General features: G+C 46.9%; 1 protein-coding gene across 2 annotated transcripts in view; it reads right to left on the reverse strand.

Moving 5' to 3' along the window:
• Positions 1-13,745, reverse strand: part of roraa (RAR-related orphan receptor A, paralog a) — a 685,365-nt gene that overhangs the window by 224,249 nt on the left and 447,371 nt on the right. The gene's annotated exons all lie outside the window — the stretch shown is intronic.

The raw sequence follows: 13,745 nt of genomic DNA on the forward strand, positions 1-13,745 counted from the left end.
TTTTGACAAAAAATGGCGCGCTGACTTCTTGAACCAATGCAGCCCATTTGGTGTAGCTAGACCCATAACACGAGAGATTTCCAGGATTTTGACACTGACGGAATGGCGATATTTTTCCAAATCAGGATGGTGTGTGGCTTGGAGCAGAATGTGAAAGGAGTGGTGTTCCCATGTACCTGCTGCCCTTGTCCTTCAAGATGGAAGTGGTCATGGGTTTAGATTAGATTACTTACAGTGTGCAAACAGGCCCTTCGGCCCAACAAGTCCACACCGACCCTCCGAAGAGCAACCAACCCAGACCCATTCCCCTACACCTAACACTACGGGCAATTTAGCATGGCCACATCACCTAACCTGCACATCTTTGTGACTGTGGGAGGAAACCGGAGCACCCGGAGGAAACCCACGCAGACACGGGGAGAATGTGCAAACTCCACACAGACAGTTGCCTGAGGTGGGAATTGGACCCGGGTCCCTGGCACTATGAGGTAGCAGTGCTAACCACTGTGCCACCGTGCCGTTTGGGAGGTGCTGTCCAAGGATCGTTGGTGAATTTCTGCAGCACTTCCTGTAGATAGTACACACTGCTGCTCCTGGGTGTCGCTGCGGGAGGGAATGAATGTTTGTGGATGTGGTGCCAATCAAGAGGGGGCTGCTTGTCCTGGGTGGTGTCAAGCTTCGAGAGTGTTGTTGGACCTGCATTCATTCAGGCAAGTGGGGAGTATTCCATCATACTCCTGACTTGTGCCTTGCAGATGGTGGACAGGCTTTGGGGAGTCAGGAGGACAGTCATTTGCCGTGGCATTCTTAGCCTCTGACATGTTGTTATAGCTGCTGTATTTATGTGGTGATAACCCCCAGGGTGTTGATATTGAAGGATTCACTGATGGTAACACCATTTAATATCAAGGGGTGGTGGGTATGCTGTATCATACTGGAGATGGTTATTTCTTGGCATTTGTATGGCGTGAATGTTACTTGCCACTTTTCAGCCAAAACCTGGATATTGTCCAGCCATTGGTGTGTTTGGACATGGACTGCTCCAGTATTTGAGGAGTCGTGAATGGTGTTGAACATGTGCAATCATTGTCAAATATCCCAACTTTCTGAGCTCATAGAATTATATAGTCCCTCCAGAGTGGAGACAGGCCATTCAGCCCATCAAGTCCACACCAGCCCTTTGGAAAGCATCCCATCCTTGTAACCCTGTATTTCCCATGGCCAATCCATCTAACCTACACATCCCTGGACACTATGGGCAATTTAGCATGGCAAATCCGTCCTAACCCATATGTGTTTGGGCTGTGGCAGGAAACTAGAGCACCCGGAGGAAACCCACGCAGACACGGGGAGAATGTGCACACTCCACACAGACAGTCACCCGAAGTTGGAATCAAACCCGGGTCCCTGGCACTGTGAGGTAGTAGTGATAACCATTGAACCACTGTGCTGTGTCATTGATCAAGCAGCTGAAGATGGTTGGGCCTATGAGAAGGGATCTGGCCTGGGAAAATTGGCATCAATGAATGGAGGGCAAAACTGTAATCAAAGAACAGATGGTTGGAGGAAAAGGTGAAGTAAACCAATCCAGAGCTCCAATGTTGACAATAAAGAGAGAACAGAAGTTAATATGAGAAGATCTGATGGGAAGTGTTAAAAAAAAGAGAGAGGCAAAGAGAGTGTAAGTATGGAATCTGGCAGCTAAGATGAAGGAAATTCAACAGTCCCCTCTTGGCATATAATTGGAAAAGGGTGGTTAAAGAAACAGTAAGGGACCGAAGAGCTGAAATGGAGAGCTACTGAGGTAGGAAATGCATTCACCAAAGAAGAGGATGCTCAAACGTCAGAGTGAAAGAGGAGGCAGTTTCAAAGTTGAATGGGCTAAAAATTGATCGAGAGAAGATATTAGAAAGCACAGTTAATGAGTCACCACTTATGCAGATGTTCACAGATATGAGGAAAGGTCATGGACTTTACTTTATGCTTCCCTCCCCAGAGATGCTGCCAGATCTGCTGTTCCCAGCATTCTCTGTCTTTAGCTCATGTTTAACCAATTCGATTGATAGGTAACCGAGAGGGTTAATCAGGGTATTCTGTGAGGAAAAGCAAGAATTGGACCACAGGGTCTATTTCTGTGCTGTATGACTCTACAACTGTGGATGTCGAAATCTGAAACGAAAACAAAAATTCCTGGAGAAACTCAGCAGGTCTGGCAGCATCTGTGGAGAGAACATTTCAAGTCATAGAGGCGCACAGCACGGAAACAGACCCTTCAGTCCAACTCGTCCGTGCTGACCAGATATCCTAAACTAATCCAGTCCCATTTGCCAGCAATTGGGAGTCACCTTTCTTCAGAACTGGTTGATATGGTACACATGGATCTCCAAAAAAACATTTGTCTGAGTAGTAAATAATAAACTTACCAAAATAAATCAAAGGTACACAATAAAAGGGATATTGGCTGTATATGCATGAACTTGGATATAGGGAACAGGGAACAGTGATTAATAGATTTTCTTTTCCTGACTGGAAGAAACTCAAAGACAGAACTGAGCTAAGAAGAAATAGAGGCACATTTCCTCGACTGGGTATATTCTATAAGGCTGGGAAAAGGTGAGGACTGCAGCTGCTGGAGATCAGTAAAAAAGTGTGGTGCTGGAAAAGCTCAGCAGGTCACACAGCATCTGAGGAGCAGGAGAGTCAATGTTTTGGGTACAAGCCCTTCATCAGGAATTATGACCAAAACATCGACTTTTCTACTCCTCAGATGCTGCCTGACCGGCTGTGCTTTTCCAGCCCCGCATATTCTATAAGGCACCAACAAGTGGGAGAAATAAGGGGAATAGGGGAAAAGTCAGGAATGAGGGCATTTTTAATGAAACGATCTGTTTGCATGTTTCTGTCACTCTTTCTTGCACTATCCTATTTCAAATGCTCTGGAGTATTTATTACCCAACTAAACATTTCACTGGCACATCTCTGTTTTCCAAGATTTCTGCCACATAGTCATAGTCATGGAGTCATCCAGCAGGGAAACAGACCCTTCGGTCCAACCAGTCTATGCCGAACATAATCCCAAACTAAACCACTCCCACCTGCCTGCTCCTGGCGCAAATCCCTCCAAATCTTTCTTATTCATGTACCAATCCAAATGTTCCTACATTTCCTGGATGGTGGCGTTCCCCAGGGATAAAACATAATTTCAAATCTTGCAGTTTACACAAAACTTGGAAGTATTGAGGACTGTGAGGGAGAAAACAATGGAGCCCCGGACTGGAAGGTGGATTTGGCAGAGAAGTGTAAAGTGATACATTTTATTATAAGGAGTGAGGATAATTAATATAAAGGATGCAAATCTAACGTGAGTGAAAAAAACAAAGAGGCCAAGAGGTCTGTGGTCACATATTGTTGAAGGTGACAGGGAAGATTGAGAAAGCATTTTAAAAAAATAAATTATAGTGAACCTTTGTACAAAGGGAAAAACACTAATTCAACCTGAACTGGATAATTTTGTACTGGTAAGTTCATACATTGCACTTTCAGAAGGATAGTGAAAGTTCAGAGAGGGGAAAACATTGAGAAGAATAATTCCAGGGATGAGGGCCTTCAGTCACATTGAAAGTTTGGCAAAGTTTGGACCCTTCTCCTTTAAAGAGAAGGAAGTTGTAAGGCAGTTGATAGAGGTGTTCAAGGTGTGGAGGAGCTGACGTTGGACTGGGGAGGGGAAACAAAATTAATAATCACACAACACCAGGTTATAGTCCAACAGGTTTAGTTGGGAGCACTGGCTTTTGGAGCGCTGATGAAGGAGTTAATGTTTCGGGTCCTCTCAGTGACCCTGATTCATATCCACAGATGCTGCCAGACCTGCTGAACTTTTCCAGCAATTACTGACTTTGTTTCTGATTTCCAGCATCTGCAGTTCTGTTGGTTTTTATGAAGCACGTTCAGGTTGCCGTAGAAGGGACGAAGCTAAGCTGCCCTCATAGAGAGTGGCACGTTGGCTCAATGGTTAGCACTGCTACTTCACAGCGCCAGGGACCCGGGTTCAAATCAGGTGACTGTCCCTGTGGAGTTTGTACATACTCCTTGTGTCTGTGTGGGTTTCTGCCCACAGTCCAAAAGTGTGCAGGTTAAATGGATTAGTCATGCTAAATTGCAGGCTATGTGGATCAACAGGCAGAGACTTGATTGTTCAAACAGCCCCTTTAGAACTTTTCTGAAAGTCAAAGATCACCTCCTCATGTTAGTGAAGCTAATGCCTTGATGAACTGAATGGTCTTTTCTTAGTTACTGACGGTAATTATGTAGAAAATGAAAGGAGGGTGTACAGAAATATTACAGAGCCCCTCATGTGACTCCAGAAGCACGTTCAGGTTGCCGTAGAAGGGACGAAGTTAAGCTGCCCTCATAGAGAGTGGCATGTTGGCTCAATGGTTAGCACTGCTACCTCACAGCGCCAGGGACCCGGGTTCAATTCAGGTGACTGTCCCTGTGGAGTTTATACATACTCCTTGTGTCTGTGTGGGTTTCCGCCCACAGTCCCAAAAGTGTGCAGGTTAAATGGATTAGTCATGCTAAATTGCAGGCTGTGAATCAACAGGCAGAGACTTGATTGTTCAAACAGCCCTTTTAGAACTTTTCTGAAAGTCAAAGATCACCTCCTCGTGTTAGTGAAGCTAATGCCTTGATGAACTGAATGGTCTTTTCTTAGTTACTGACGGTAATTATGTAGAAAATGAAAGGAGGGTGTACAGAAATATTACAGAGCCCCTCATGTGACTCCAGACCCTTCATGTGATTGGATCTAAGCAGCCCTCTGGGCAATTAGGGCAATAAACCTTGGCCCAGCCAGCAACACCCACATCACCTGACGATCTAAATACTTTTCCTTAAATTTCTCAGAATCTGTGCTGTTGGTATTTTGCGCTGAGCATTGTGTTTTTTGTTCAGGATGAAAATCAGGAGGGAGGAAATTTTTCACATATTGATCTTTCCAATATGTTTCAGTCCCCATTTCTTGTACTTTCCGATTACCAATGCTATGGGCTAATACTTACCACTGACACTGAATTAACATGTTGCTGTTAGCCTGGTCTTATAAACTGTCTGTGGAACCGATATTTTGAAATGTTTCTGATATTACTGCAGTGTAGTTATGCTTCAAAAGTATCTAGATCATCAGCAGATGAGGGTCACATCTAGAGTCACATGAGGGGGCTCTGTATTTGTGTAAACATTTCTGAACACCCTCCTTTCATTTTCCACATAATTACCATCAGTATGTTGTCTGCCTGTTCTCCTCCCACAAAGCCACATCTACATATTTCACCTAGTTCCCTCTGGTCCATTCTGACATGTATGGAGGGTCAGCAACAGGGAGGTCCGGGATGAGGTCTCTTGAGTGGTAGTGGAAAGCCTGGAGTGCCCAACAGTGGCCAGAGGCCAGCAGCAGCAGCAGCAGCAGCAGCCAGTGGCTGGTAAACACGGTCACACCTTAGAGGTAAAAACAATGACTGCAGATGCTGGAAACCAGATTCTGGACCAGCGGTGCTGGAAGAGCACAGCAATTCAGGCAGCATCCAATGAGCAGCTTAGCCCAGCGCAGGGTGAAAGGATACCTAGCATAAGGGAGAGCGAGCCCCCTTGGGGATAAAACCCAGTTCAGCACATCTGCAGGCCCAAGAAAAGAGTGTAATGTTTGACCTTTTAAGTTTACAGGTAGCCCTCACTTTTTGAGGGTTTGCTTTGCGCTGCTTCGCTTTTATGAAAGAGCTACATTTGTACCTGTTTCTGCCATCTGAAAGAAATCAGAGGATAGTCACTTTTACACATAAGTGAACGCTCCTTCGCTTTACGCCATTTCAGCTGATGACAGGTTTCATAGGAACGCTCGACTTTTGGATAGCAGGAGAAACCTGTATTAGATTACTTATAGTATGGAAACAGGCCATTTGATCCAACAAATCCACACTGACCCTCTGAAGAGACAATAGACAATAGGTACAGGAGTCGGCCAGCACCACCATTCATTATGATCATGGCTGATCATCCTCAATCAGTACCCTGTTCCTGCCTTATCCCCATAACCCTTGATTCCACTATCCTTAAGAGCTCTATCCAGCTCTTTACTGAAAGTATCCATAATAGACAATAGCAACCCACCCAGACCCATTCCCCCCAACTAACGCACATAACGGTATGGGCAATTCACCTGACCTGCACATCTTTGGATTGTGGGAGGAAACCCACGCAGACACGGGGAGAATGTGCAAACTCCACACAGACTGTCACCCGGGGTGGGAATTGAACCAGGCAGCTAATCACTGAGCCACCACACTACCCCACAATTTCTTTAGTTTTCCAGTTTTATGCCAAAAAGATTGTATGCTGAACTTGTTAACTTATTTCTTTATTTTTCTATTTCTGTAACTAAGATTTTATATCGAGGTATTTTGCCCTCAAGATGACGTCATGTGTGGCAACATGGTACACTTTTCACTGTACGCCTGTACTCTGCACTTGAGTACATGAGACAATAAAACATAAATCTAAGTCTAAATCTATTCTAGGAGTAAATTACTGCAGATGCTGGAAAACAATAAATGCTGGTGACCACAGCGGGTCATGCAGCATCCATAGAGAGACAGCAAGCTAATGTTTCGATGCCTCTCCATCAGAGATAAATCTATCCTGCCACTTGAAACTCTTTATCCGTAACGTACATGGAAAAGATGCTGGTGAATTAAAATAATACTTGGCTTCGATACTCAGACGGAGTCTGATCTGATGCTTCATTCCTCAAAAGTTCTAGCTGAGCCAGTAATTAAGATGCAAAGACCATTTAGATTTCAGAATCCATTTCTTTACAACACACTATGGGAATATGGGACTTATTGACTGTCTGCTTTTTTCAATAACTCATCATCTCTCGATTGCTAAAGGCTGCTATAATAAGGCAACTCCCTGTTTATTCTTTTCTGCTTCTGTACAAAGGTAATAAAGATTCACAGCAAATCAATAAGGTGGACAAAGGAAAGCTTCTTCAGAGCTGCCGTAACACCTGGAGGCATCTCAGCAAGATCAATTCCAGTTAATCAGGCGTCTGATCAATGATGTATCTCAGCTCCATTGGAAGGTCAGTGTGCCCTGCGTGGATACTCAACAATCAGTCTCAGAATCAGAGTAAAGGGAGCACTTTAACACCAGGATTGGTACAGGTCACACTCTGTGACATCAGGATTGGTGCCATAGTCATGTCTCAGTCACATGGGGACACAATACAGGGCTGGCCCGTTTGTTGGTCAGAGAGGCGGGACAGGGCGGGAGGGATAGATTTAACTTCCTGAAAGGTTTCCATGAGAATCTGCTGTTAGACCATCAGTAACCAGGCTTTCAAAGACTTTGATTTGACTTTCTGCTGATTTCGACCACGGGGTTTCCAATCAAGTACCCATGACCCCGAAACAACTGCATTCCGCAAAACTGACTCAGTTAAAAAGGCCGTGACTGAAAAGGCACCGATGCATCTGTCAAAGATTGCAACTCTTCATCAGTTGCAGCAAAACTGCTTGTTGTTCAAACGTGGAGTGATTTCCTTAGAGGGAATGCATACAACAAACTGCTTGTTCCAAACTAGTTTCCCGGTGCCCAAATCGTTCAGAGACTCTCCATAAATCACTGATAAATCAAATCAGGTTGCTCACACTCAACCATTAGATCACCTAAATACCCGCAGGAACCATCACGGAGACTTGTACATCATGATTACAGGATACAATAAATCATCAGCCCATTTCTCTTCGTCTTTTCAGCAACCCGTCCCATCATGTGAACCTGAGTGTCTGATGTTAGCTCCAAGAAAAGACCAAGGAGGAGTGGGGAATCTGGTGCAATTGGTTCACGTGCTGCTACCCTGAATGTTTGTCATTTCCTTTATCTCTGCTGTTAATTCAGAGAGCTTCCCTCAGGGTCTCCAGTTACCACACAGGCAGATTCCCTCATGATCTCCTGTAATATTACAAACAGATTCCCTCATGATCCCCTGCAATATTGCAGGCAGATTCTCTCATGATCCCTGTAATATTGCAGACAAATTCTCTCATGATCCACTATTATATGGCAGACAGATTCCCACAGGATCCCCTGTAATATTGCAGACAGATTCCCACAGGATCCCCTGTAATATTGCAGACAGATTCCCACATGATCTCCTGTTATATTGCAGACAGATTCCCTCATGATCCCGTGTAATATTGCAGACAGATTCCCTCATAATCCCTGTAATATTGCAGACAGATTCCCTCATGGTCCCCTGTAATATTGCAGGCAGATTCCCTCATGATCCCTTTAATACTGCAGATAGATTCCCTCATGATCTCCTGTAATATTGCAGAAAGATTCCCCTATGATCTCCTGTAATATTGCAGAAAGATTCCCCTATGATCTCCTGTAATATTGCAGACAGATTCCCTCATGATCTCTTGTTTAAATTGCAGAGAGATCCCCATATGATCCTCTGTAATATTGCAGACAGTTTCCCTGTGGAAAACAGCAATTGAGAAATTTAAGAGATTAATATCCAACAAATATCTGACAACCTACAAGCTACAATTCTACAAGAGAATGTGGATGCTCTGGCTATGATTTTCCACATCCCCCTAGAATTTGGATCAATTGTAGTCATAGAATCAGAGAGATACAGGGCATAGAAACAGACCCTTCGGTCTAACTCATCCATGCTGACCAGATATCCTAAATTAATCCTAAACTAAGGCCTATATCCCTCTAAACCCTTTCTATTCATATACCCATCCAGGTCCCTTTTAAATGTTGTAATTGTACCAGCCTCCACCACTTCCTCTGGCAGCTCATTCCATACACACACCACCCTCTGCATGAAAACGTTGCCCCTTAGGTCCCTTATATATCTTTCCCCTCTCACCCTAAACCTATGCCCTCTAGTTTTGATTCCCCATCCAACAGAAAAGACCTTGTCTGTTTATCCTATTCATGCCCCTCATGATTTTGTAAACCTCTGTAAGGTCATTCCTCAGCCTCCAACACTCCAGGGTAAACAGCCCCAGTCAATTGGAAGTTCGCTCATGTAACACCACCACTCGGGAAAGGAGGGAGAGAGGGAAAGTGAAACCACGGCCTGAAGTCAGTCATTGAGAAAGTGCTGGAATCTATTATTAGGGAAGTATCTTATCAATCCACCTGGAAAGATCCGAGCATGATCGGGCACGGTTAATATGGTTTCATGAATGGGAATTCTCATTTTGACAAAGTTTTACAGGTTTTCCTGTGAATGTGACCATGATAAAGGGAAACCAGTGGACGTGAAATATCCAGTTTTGCAAAAGGCCATGAGTAAGGTGCCACACGAAAGGTATGGAATCATGGATTTAGAGCAATTCAATCGAGCAAATACAAAAATGCATGAGTAGGGCATTTTCAAAGCTGTGACTATGAGCAGAGAGGTGCCACAGGGGTCCATGCTAGGGTCTCAGCCACTTACAGCCCATATAAATGATCAGGGACAAACACACCGAGAGTAATGCCTCGATGTTTTCCAACGATGTGAAGCTCGGTGGGAATGTAGGCTGTAAGAAGGACTGAGACAGGCAGCAAAAGTGAACAGACAAGTTAAATGAGTGGGCAACAAGATGGAATATGGAGTTTAATCTGGCAAAACATGAAGTATTCACTCTGGTGGTCAGAACAGCAATGCATAAAGGGCATGGGCAGAAAGTCCTGGAGCAACGAGTGGGAAGTGAGTCCCAGAGCATGGCATGGGGAGTGTGTCCCAGAGCAGGGCGTGGGGAGTGAGTCCCGGAGCAGGGTGTGGGAAGTGAGTCCCAGAGCAGGGCGTGGGGAGTGTGTCCCGGAGCAGGGCTTGGGGAGTGAGTCCCAGAGCATGGCATGGGGAGTGTGTCCCAGAGCAGGGCGTGGGAAGTGAGTCCCAGAGCATGGCATGGGGAGTGTGTCCCAGAGCAGGGCGTGGGGAGTGTGTCCCAGAGCAGGGCGTGGGGAGTGAGTCCCAGAGCAGGGCTTGGGGAGTGTGTCCCAGAGCAGGGCGTGGGGAGTGTGTCCCGGAGCACGGCATGGGGAGTGTGTCCCGGAGCAGGGCGTGGGGAGTGTGTCCCGGAGCAGGGCGTGGGGAGTGTGTCCCAGAGCAGGGCGTGGGGAGTGAGTCCCAGAGCAGGGGGTGGGGAGTGTGTCCCAGAGCAGGGCGTGGGGAGTGAGTCCCGGAGCAGGGCGTGGGGACTGAGTCCCAGAGCAGGGTGTGGGGAGTATGTCCCAGAGCAGCGCGTGGGGAGTGGGTCCCAGAGCAGGGAGTGGGGACTGAGTCCCAGAGCAGGGCTTGGGGAGTGAGTCCGGAACAGGGCTTGGGGAGTGAGTCACGGAGCAGGGCATGGGGAGTGGGTCCCAGAGCACGGCATGGGGACTGTGAAACGGAGCAGGGCGTGGGGAGTGAGTCCCAGAGCAGGGTGTGGTGACTGGGTCCCAGAGCAGCGCGTGGGGAGTGAGTCCCGGAACAGGGCATGGGTGTGAGTCCCAGAGCAGGGTGTGGGGACTAAGTCCCAGAGCAGGGCGTGGGGACTGAGTCCAGAACAGGGCATGGGGAGTGTGTCCCAGAGCAGGGCTTGGGGAGTGTGTCTCGGAGCAGGGCATGGGGAGTGAGTCCTGGAGCAGGGCGTGGGGAGTGTGTCCCAGAGCAGGGCGTGGGGAGTGTGTCCCAGAGCAGGGCGTGGGGAGTGTGTCCCAGAGCAGGGTGTGGGGAGTAAGTCCCGGAGCACGGCGTGGGGAGCGAGACCCGGGGCACGGCGTGGGGAGTGAGTCTCAGAGCAGGGCATGGGGAGTGAGTCCCGGAGCAGGGCGTGGAGAGTGAGTGCCGGAGCACGGCGTGGGGAGCGCGACCCGGGTCACGGCGTGGGGAGTTTGTCCCAGAGCAGGGCGTGGGGACTAAGTCCCAGAGCAGGGCGTGGGGAGTGAGTCCCGGAGCAGGGCGTGGGGAGTGTGTCCCAGAGCAGGGCGTGGGGACTGAGTCCAGAACAGGGCATGGGGAGTGTGTCCCAGAGCAGGGCTTGGGGAGTGTGTCTCGGAGCAGGGCATGGGGAGTGAGTCCCGCAACGGGGCACTGGAAGTGAGTCCCAGAGCAGGGCTTGGGGAGTGAGTCCCAGAGCAGGGCTTGGGGAGTGAGTCCCGGAGCAGGGCTTGGGGAGTGTGTCCCAGAGCAGGGCTTGGGGAGTGAGTCCTGGAGCAGGGCTTGGGGAGTAAGTCCCGGAGCAGGGCTTGGGGAATGAGTCCCGGAGCAGGGCATGGGGAGTGTATCCCAGAGCAGGGCTTGGGGAGTGAGTCCCGGAGCACAGCTTGGGGAGTGAATCCCGGAGCAGGGCATGGGGAGTGAATCCCGGAGCAGGGCGTGGGGAGTGAGACCCGGAGCATCAAGTTCCTCGGAGTGACAATAAGCAACAATCTGTCCTGGCCCTCTCACATAGGTATGATGGTGAAGAAGGTACGACAATGCTTCGTCTTCCTCAGCCGTGTTAGAAAACTCAGCATGTCCATAAAGAACCTCACTAACTTTTACAGATGCACCATAGAAAGCATTCTATCCGGGTACATAACGGCCTGGTACAGCAACTGCTCTGCCCTGCACTGTAGGAAACTACAGAAGGTGGTGTGTACAGCCCGGACCATCCATGAACCTTCCATCCATGGACTCCATTTACACGGCTTGTTGCCACGGTAAAGCTGTCAACATCATCAAAGACCCCTCCCACACACGCCTGAACACGCACCAACAAGTTCCAGAACAGCTTCTTCCCAGTCGTTATTAGACTGCCAAATGGACCTGTCGAACTTCAAACCTTATTTTGACCTTGCTTTGTACACCTTCTGTGCAGCTATACTCCTCGCTCTGTCTAAGCACCCTATGATCTGCCTGTACTGTCGCAAATCCAAACTTTTCACCGTACTTAGGTACAATAAATCAAATCAAATCTCATGTTAAGATTCTGTAACACAGTCACAGAAAGGTAACTGGGTCCTCTCCAGAATCGAGGGAAAATGTGAAATTTTCAATTCATTGTAAGCAATAACATCAAGACTTCCCCAACTCTCCAAAATGCTACAAACCACACAGAGCGACAACAAAATCAATTCTAGAAGCAAGAACTCAGCAAGCCACCTAATGTGAGGATAGTGTCTCTTCAGAAATGAAACATATGAGCAAAACCTTTATCCTAATTATGCACATGCGTTTCTATTCAGGCAGCATTCATTGAGTCATAGAGATGGACAACATGGAAACAGATCCTTCTGTCCAACTCGTCCATGCCGACTAGATATCCTAAATTAATCTCATCCCATTAACCAGCATTTGGCCCATATCCCTCTTAACCCTTCCTATTCATATACCCATCCAGATGCCGGTTAAATGTTGTCATTGTACCAGCCTCGTCCCTTCGATCCTTTTAAATCTTTCTCTTCTCACTCTAAACCTATGCCCTCTAGTATCGGAGCCTTGCTACCCAGGGAAAAGACCTTGTCTATTCACCCTGTATATGCCTCTCATGATTTTAGAAACCTCTATAAGGTCACCCCTCAGCCTCTGACACTCCGGGGAAAACAGCCACAGCCTTTTCAGTCTCTCCCAATAGCTCAGATCCTCCAACTCTGGCAAAAATCCTTGTCAATCTTTTCTGAACCCTTTCAAGTCTCACAACATCCTTCCTGTAAGCAGGGATCCGCAAGTCTGTGTATCTTTTCTGTTGTGCGAGCATGTCTGATCTGAGATTAAAAGACCATATAATTTTAATCCCATACTATACTTGGGAGTTAACCAGTCTTTTTAAGAAATTAGTTATTTTTGAGTTTATTGAAGAAAGCCAGTGAAGGTATCTTTTATTCTGGATAGCAGTAAAAAATGAACTTGCGTGGTCATTTGGGGATTAACAGAGTCGCTACAGTGTGGAAACAGGCCATTCGGCCCAAACGTTCACACTGATCCTCTGAAGATTAACCGACCCAGACCCATTCCCCTACCTTATTACTCTACATTTACCCCTTACTAATGCAGCTAACCTACACATCCCTGTTCATTATGGGAAATTTAGCTTGGCCAATGCACCCTAACTTGCACATCTTTGGACTAAATATTCCTGGTATTATTTTTTACCACAGATCATTAAAAAAAATCAACAGGTGGTTTGCACCAGTACCTGTCGAAACACAGAGCATCAGTACACAACACTGACTCGTTTCAGCTGAAGATACAGTCACACTATTTTTGCTCTCTGCAGAGGAAATCACTTCACGCAAAATACAAGTTGTTGTGTTCAGCCAGCTTTCATTTATTTAACAAAGATATTCCACCACTTACTGACTGAAGACGTAGCTACCACAGGGTCTAATAGTACTTGCTCAACATTTCAGTCAACCATTCGATCACCAAGTGCACCGTAAGGTTAAAAATCACACGCCGAGTCCGTGAGCATGTTCAGAGTGTACAATCAGTGGCATTTACTAATCAGAAATACAATTCACTCCATCTGATTTGCAGTTTGCTACACATGGATAGCATGTTATTAGCATTCAGTGTTAACACTGGGACCTCTCCAATCCCCAGTAGACAGCCAGTACAAAGAATCACAGAATCACTACTATTCAGAAGCAGCCCATTTTGCCCATTGAGTCCATGCTGACCCTCTGAACAGCATCACACCGAGACCCACTCC

This window comes from Chiloscyllium plagiosum, chromosome 40 (assembly GCF_004010195.1).
Source record: "Chiloscyllium plagiosum isolate BGI_BamShark_2017 chromosome 40, ASM401019v2, whole genome shotgun sequence".
Lineage (NCBI taxonomy): Eukaryota > Metazoa > Chordata > Chondrichthyes > Orectolobiformes > Hemiscylliidae > Chiloscyllium > Chiloscyllium plagiosum.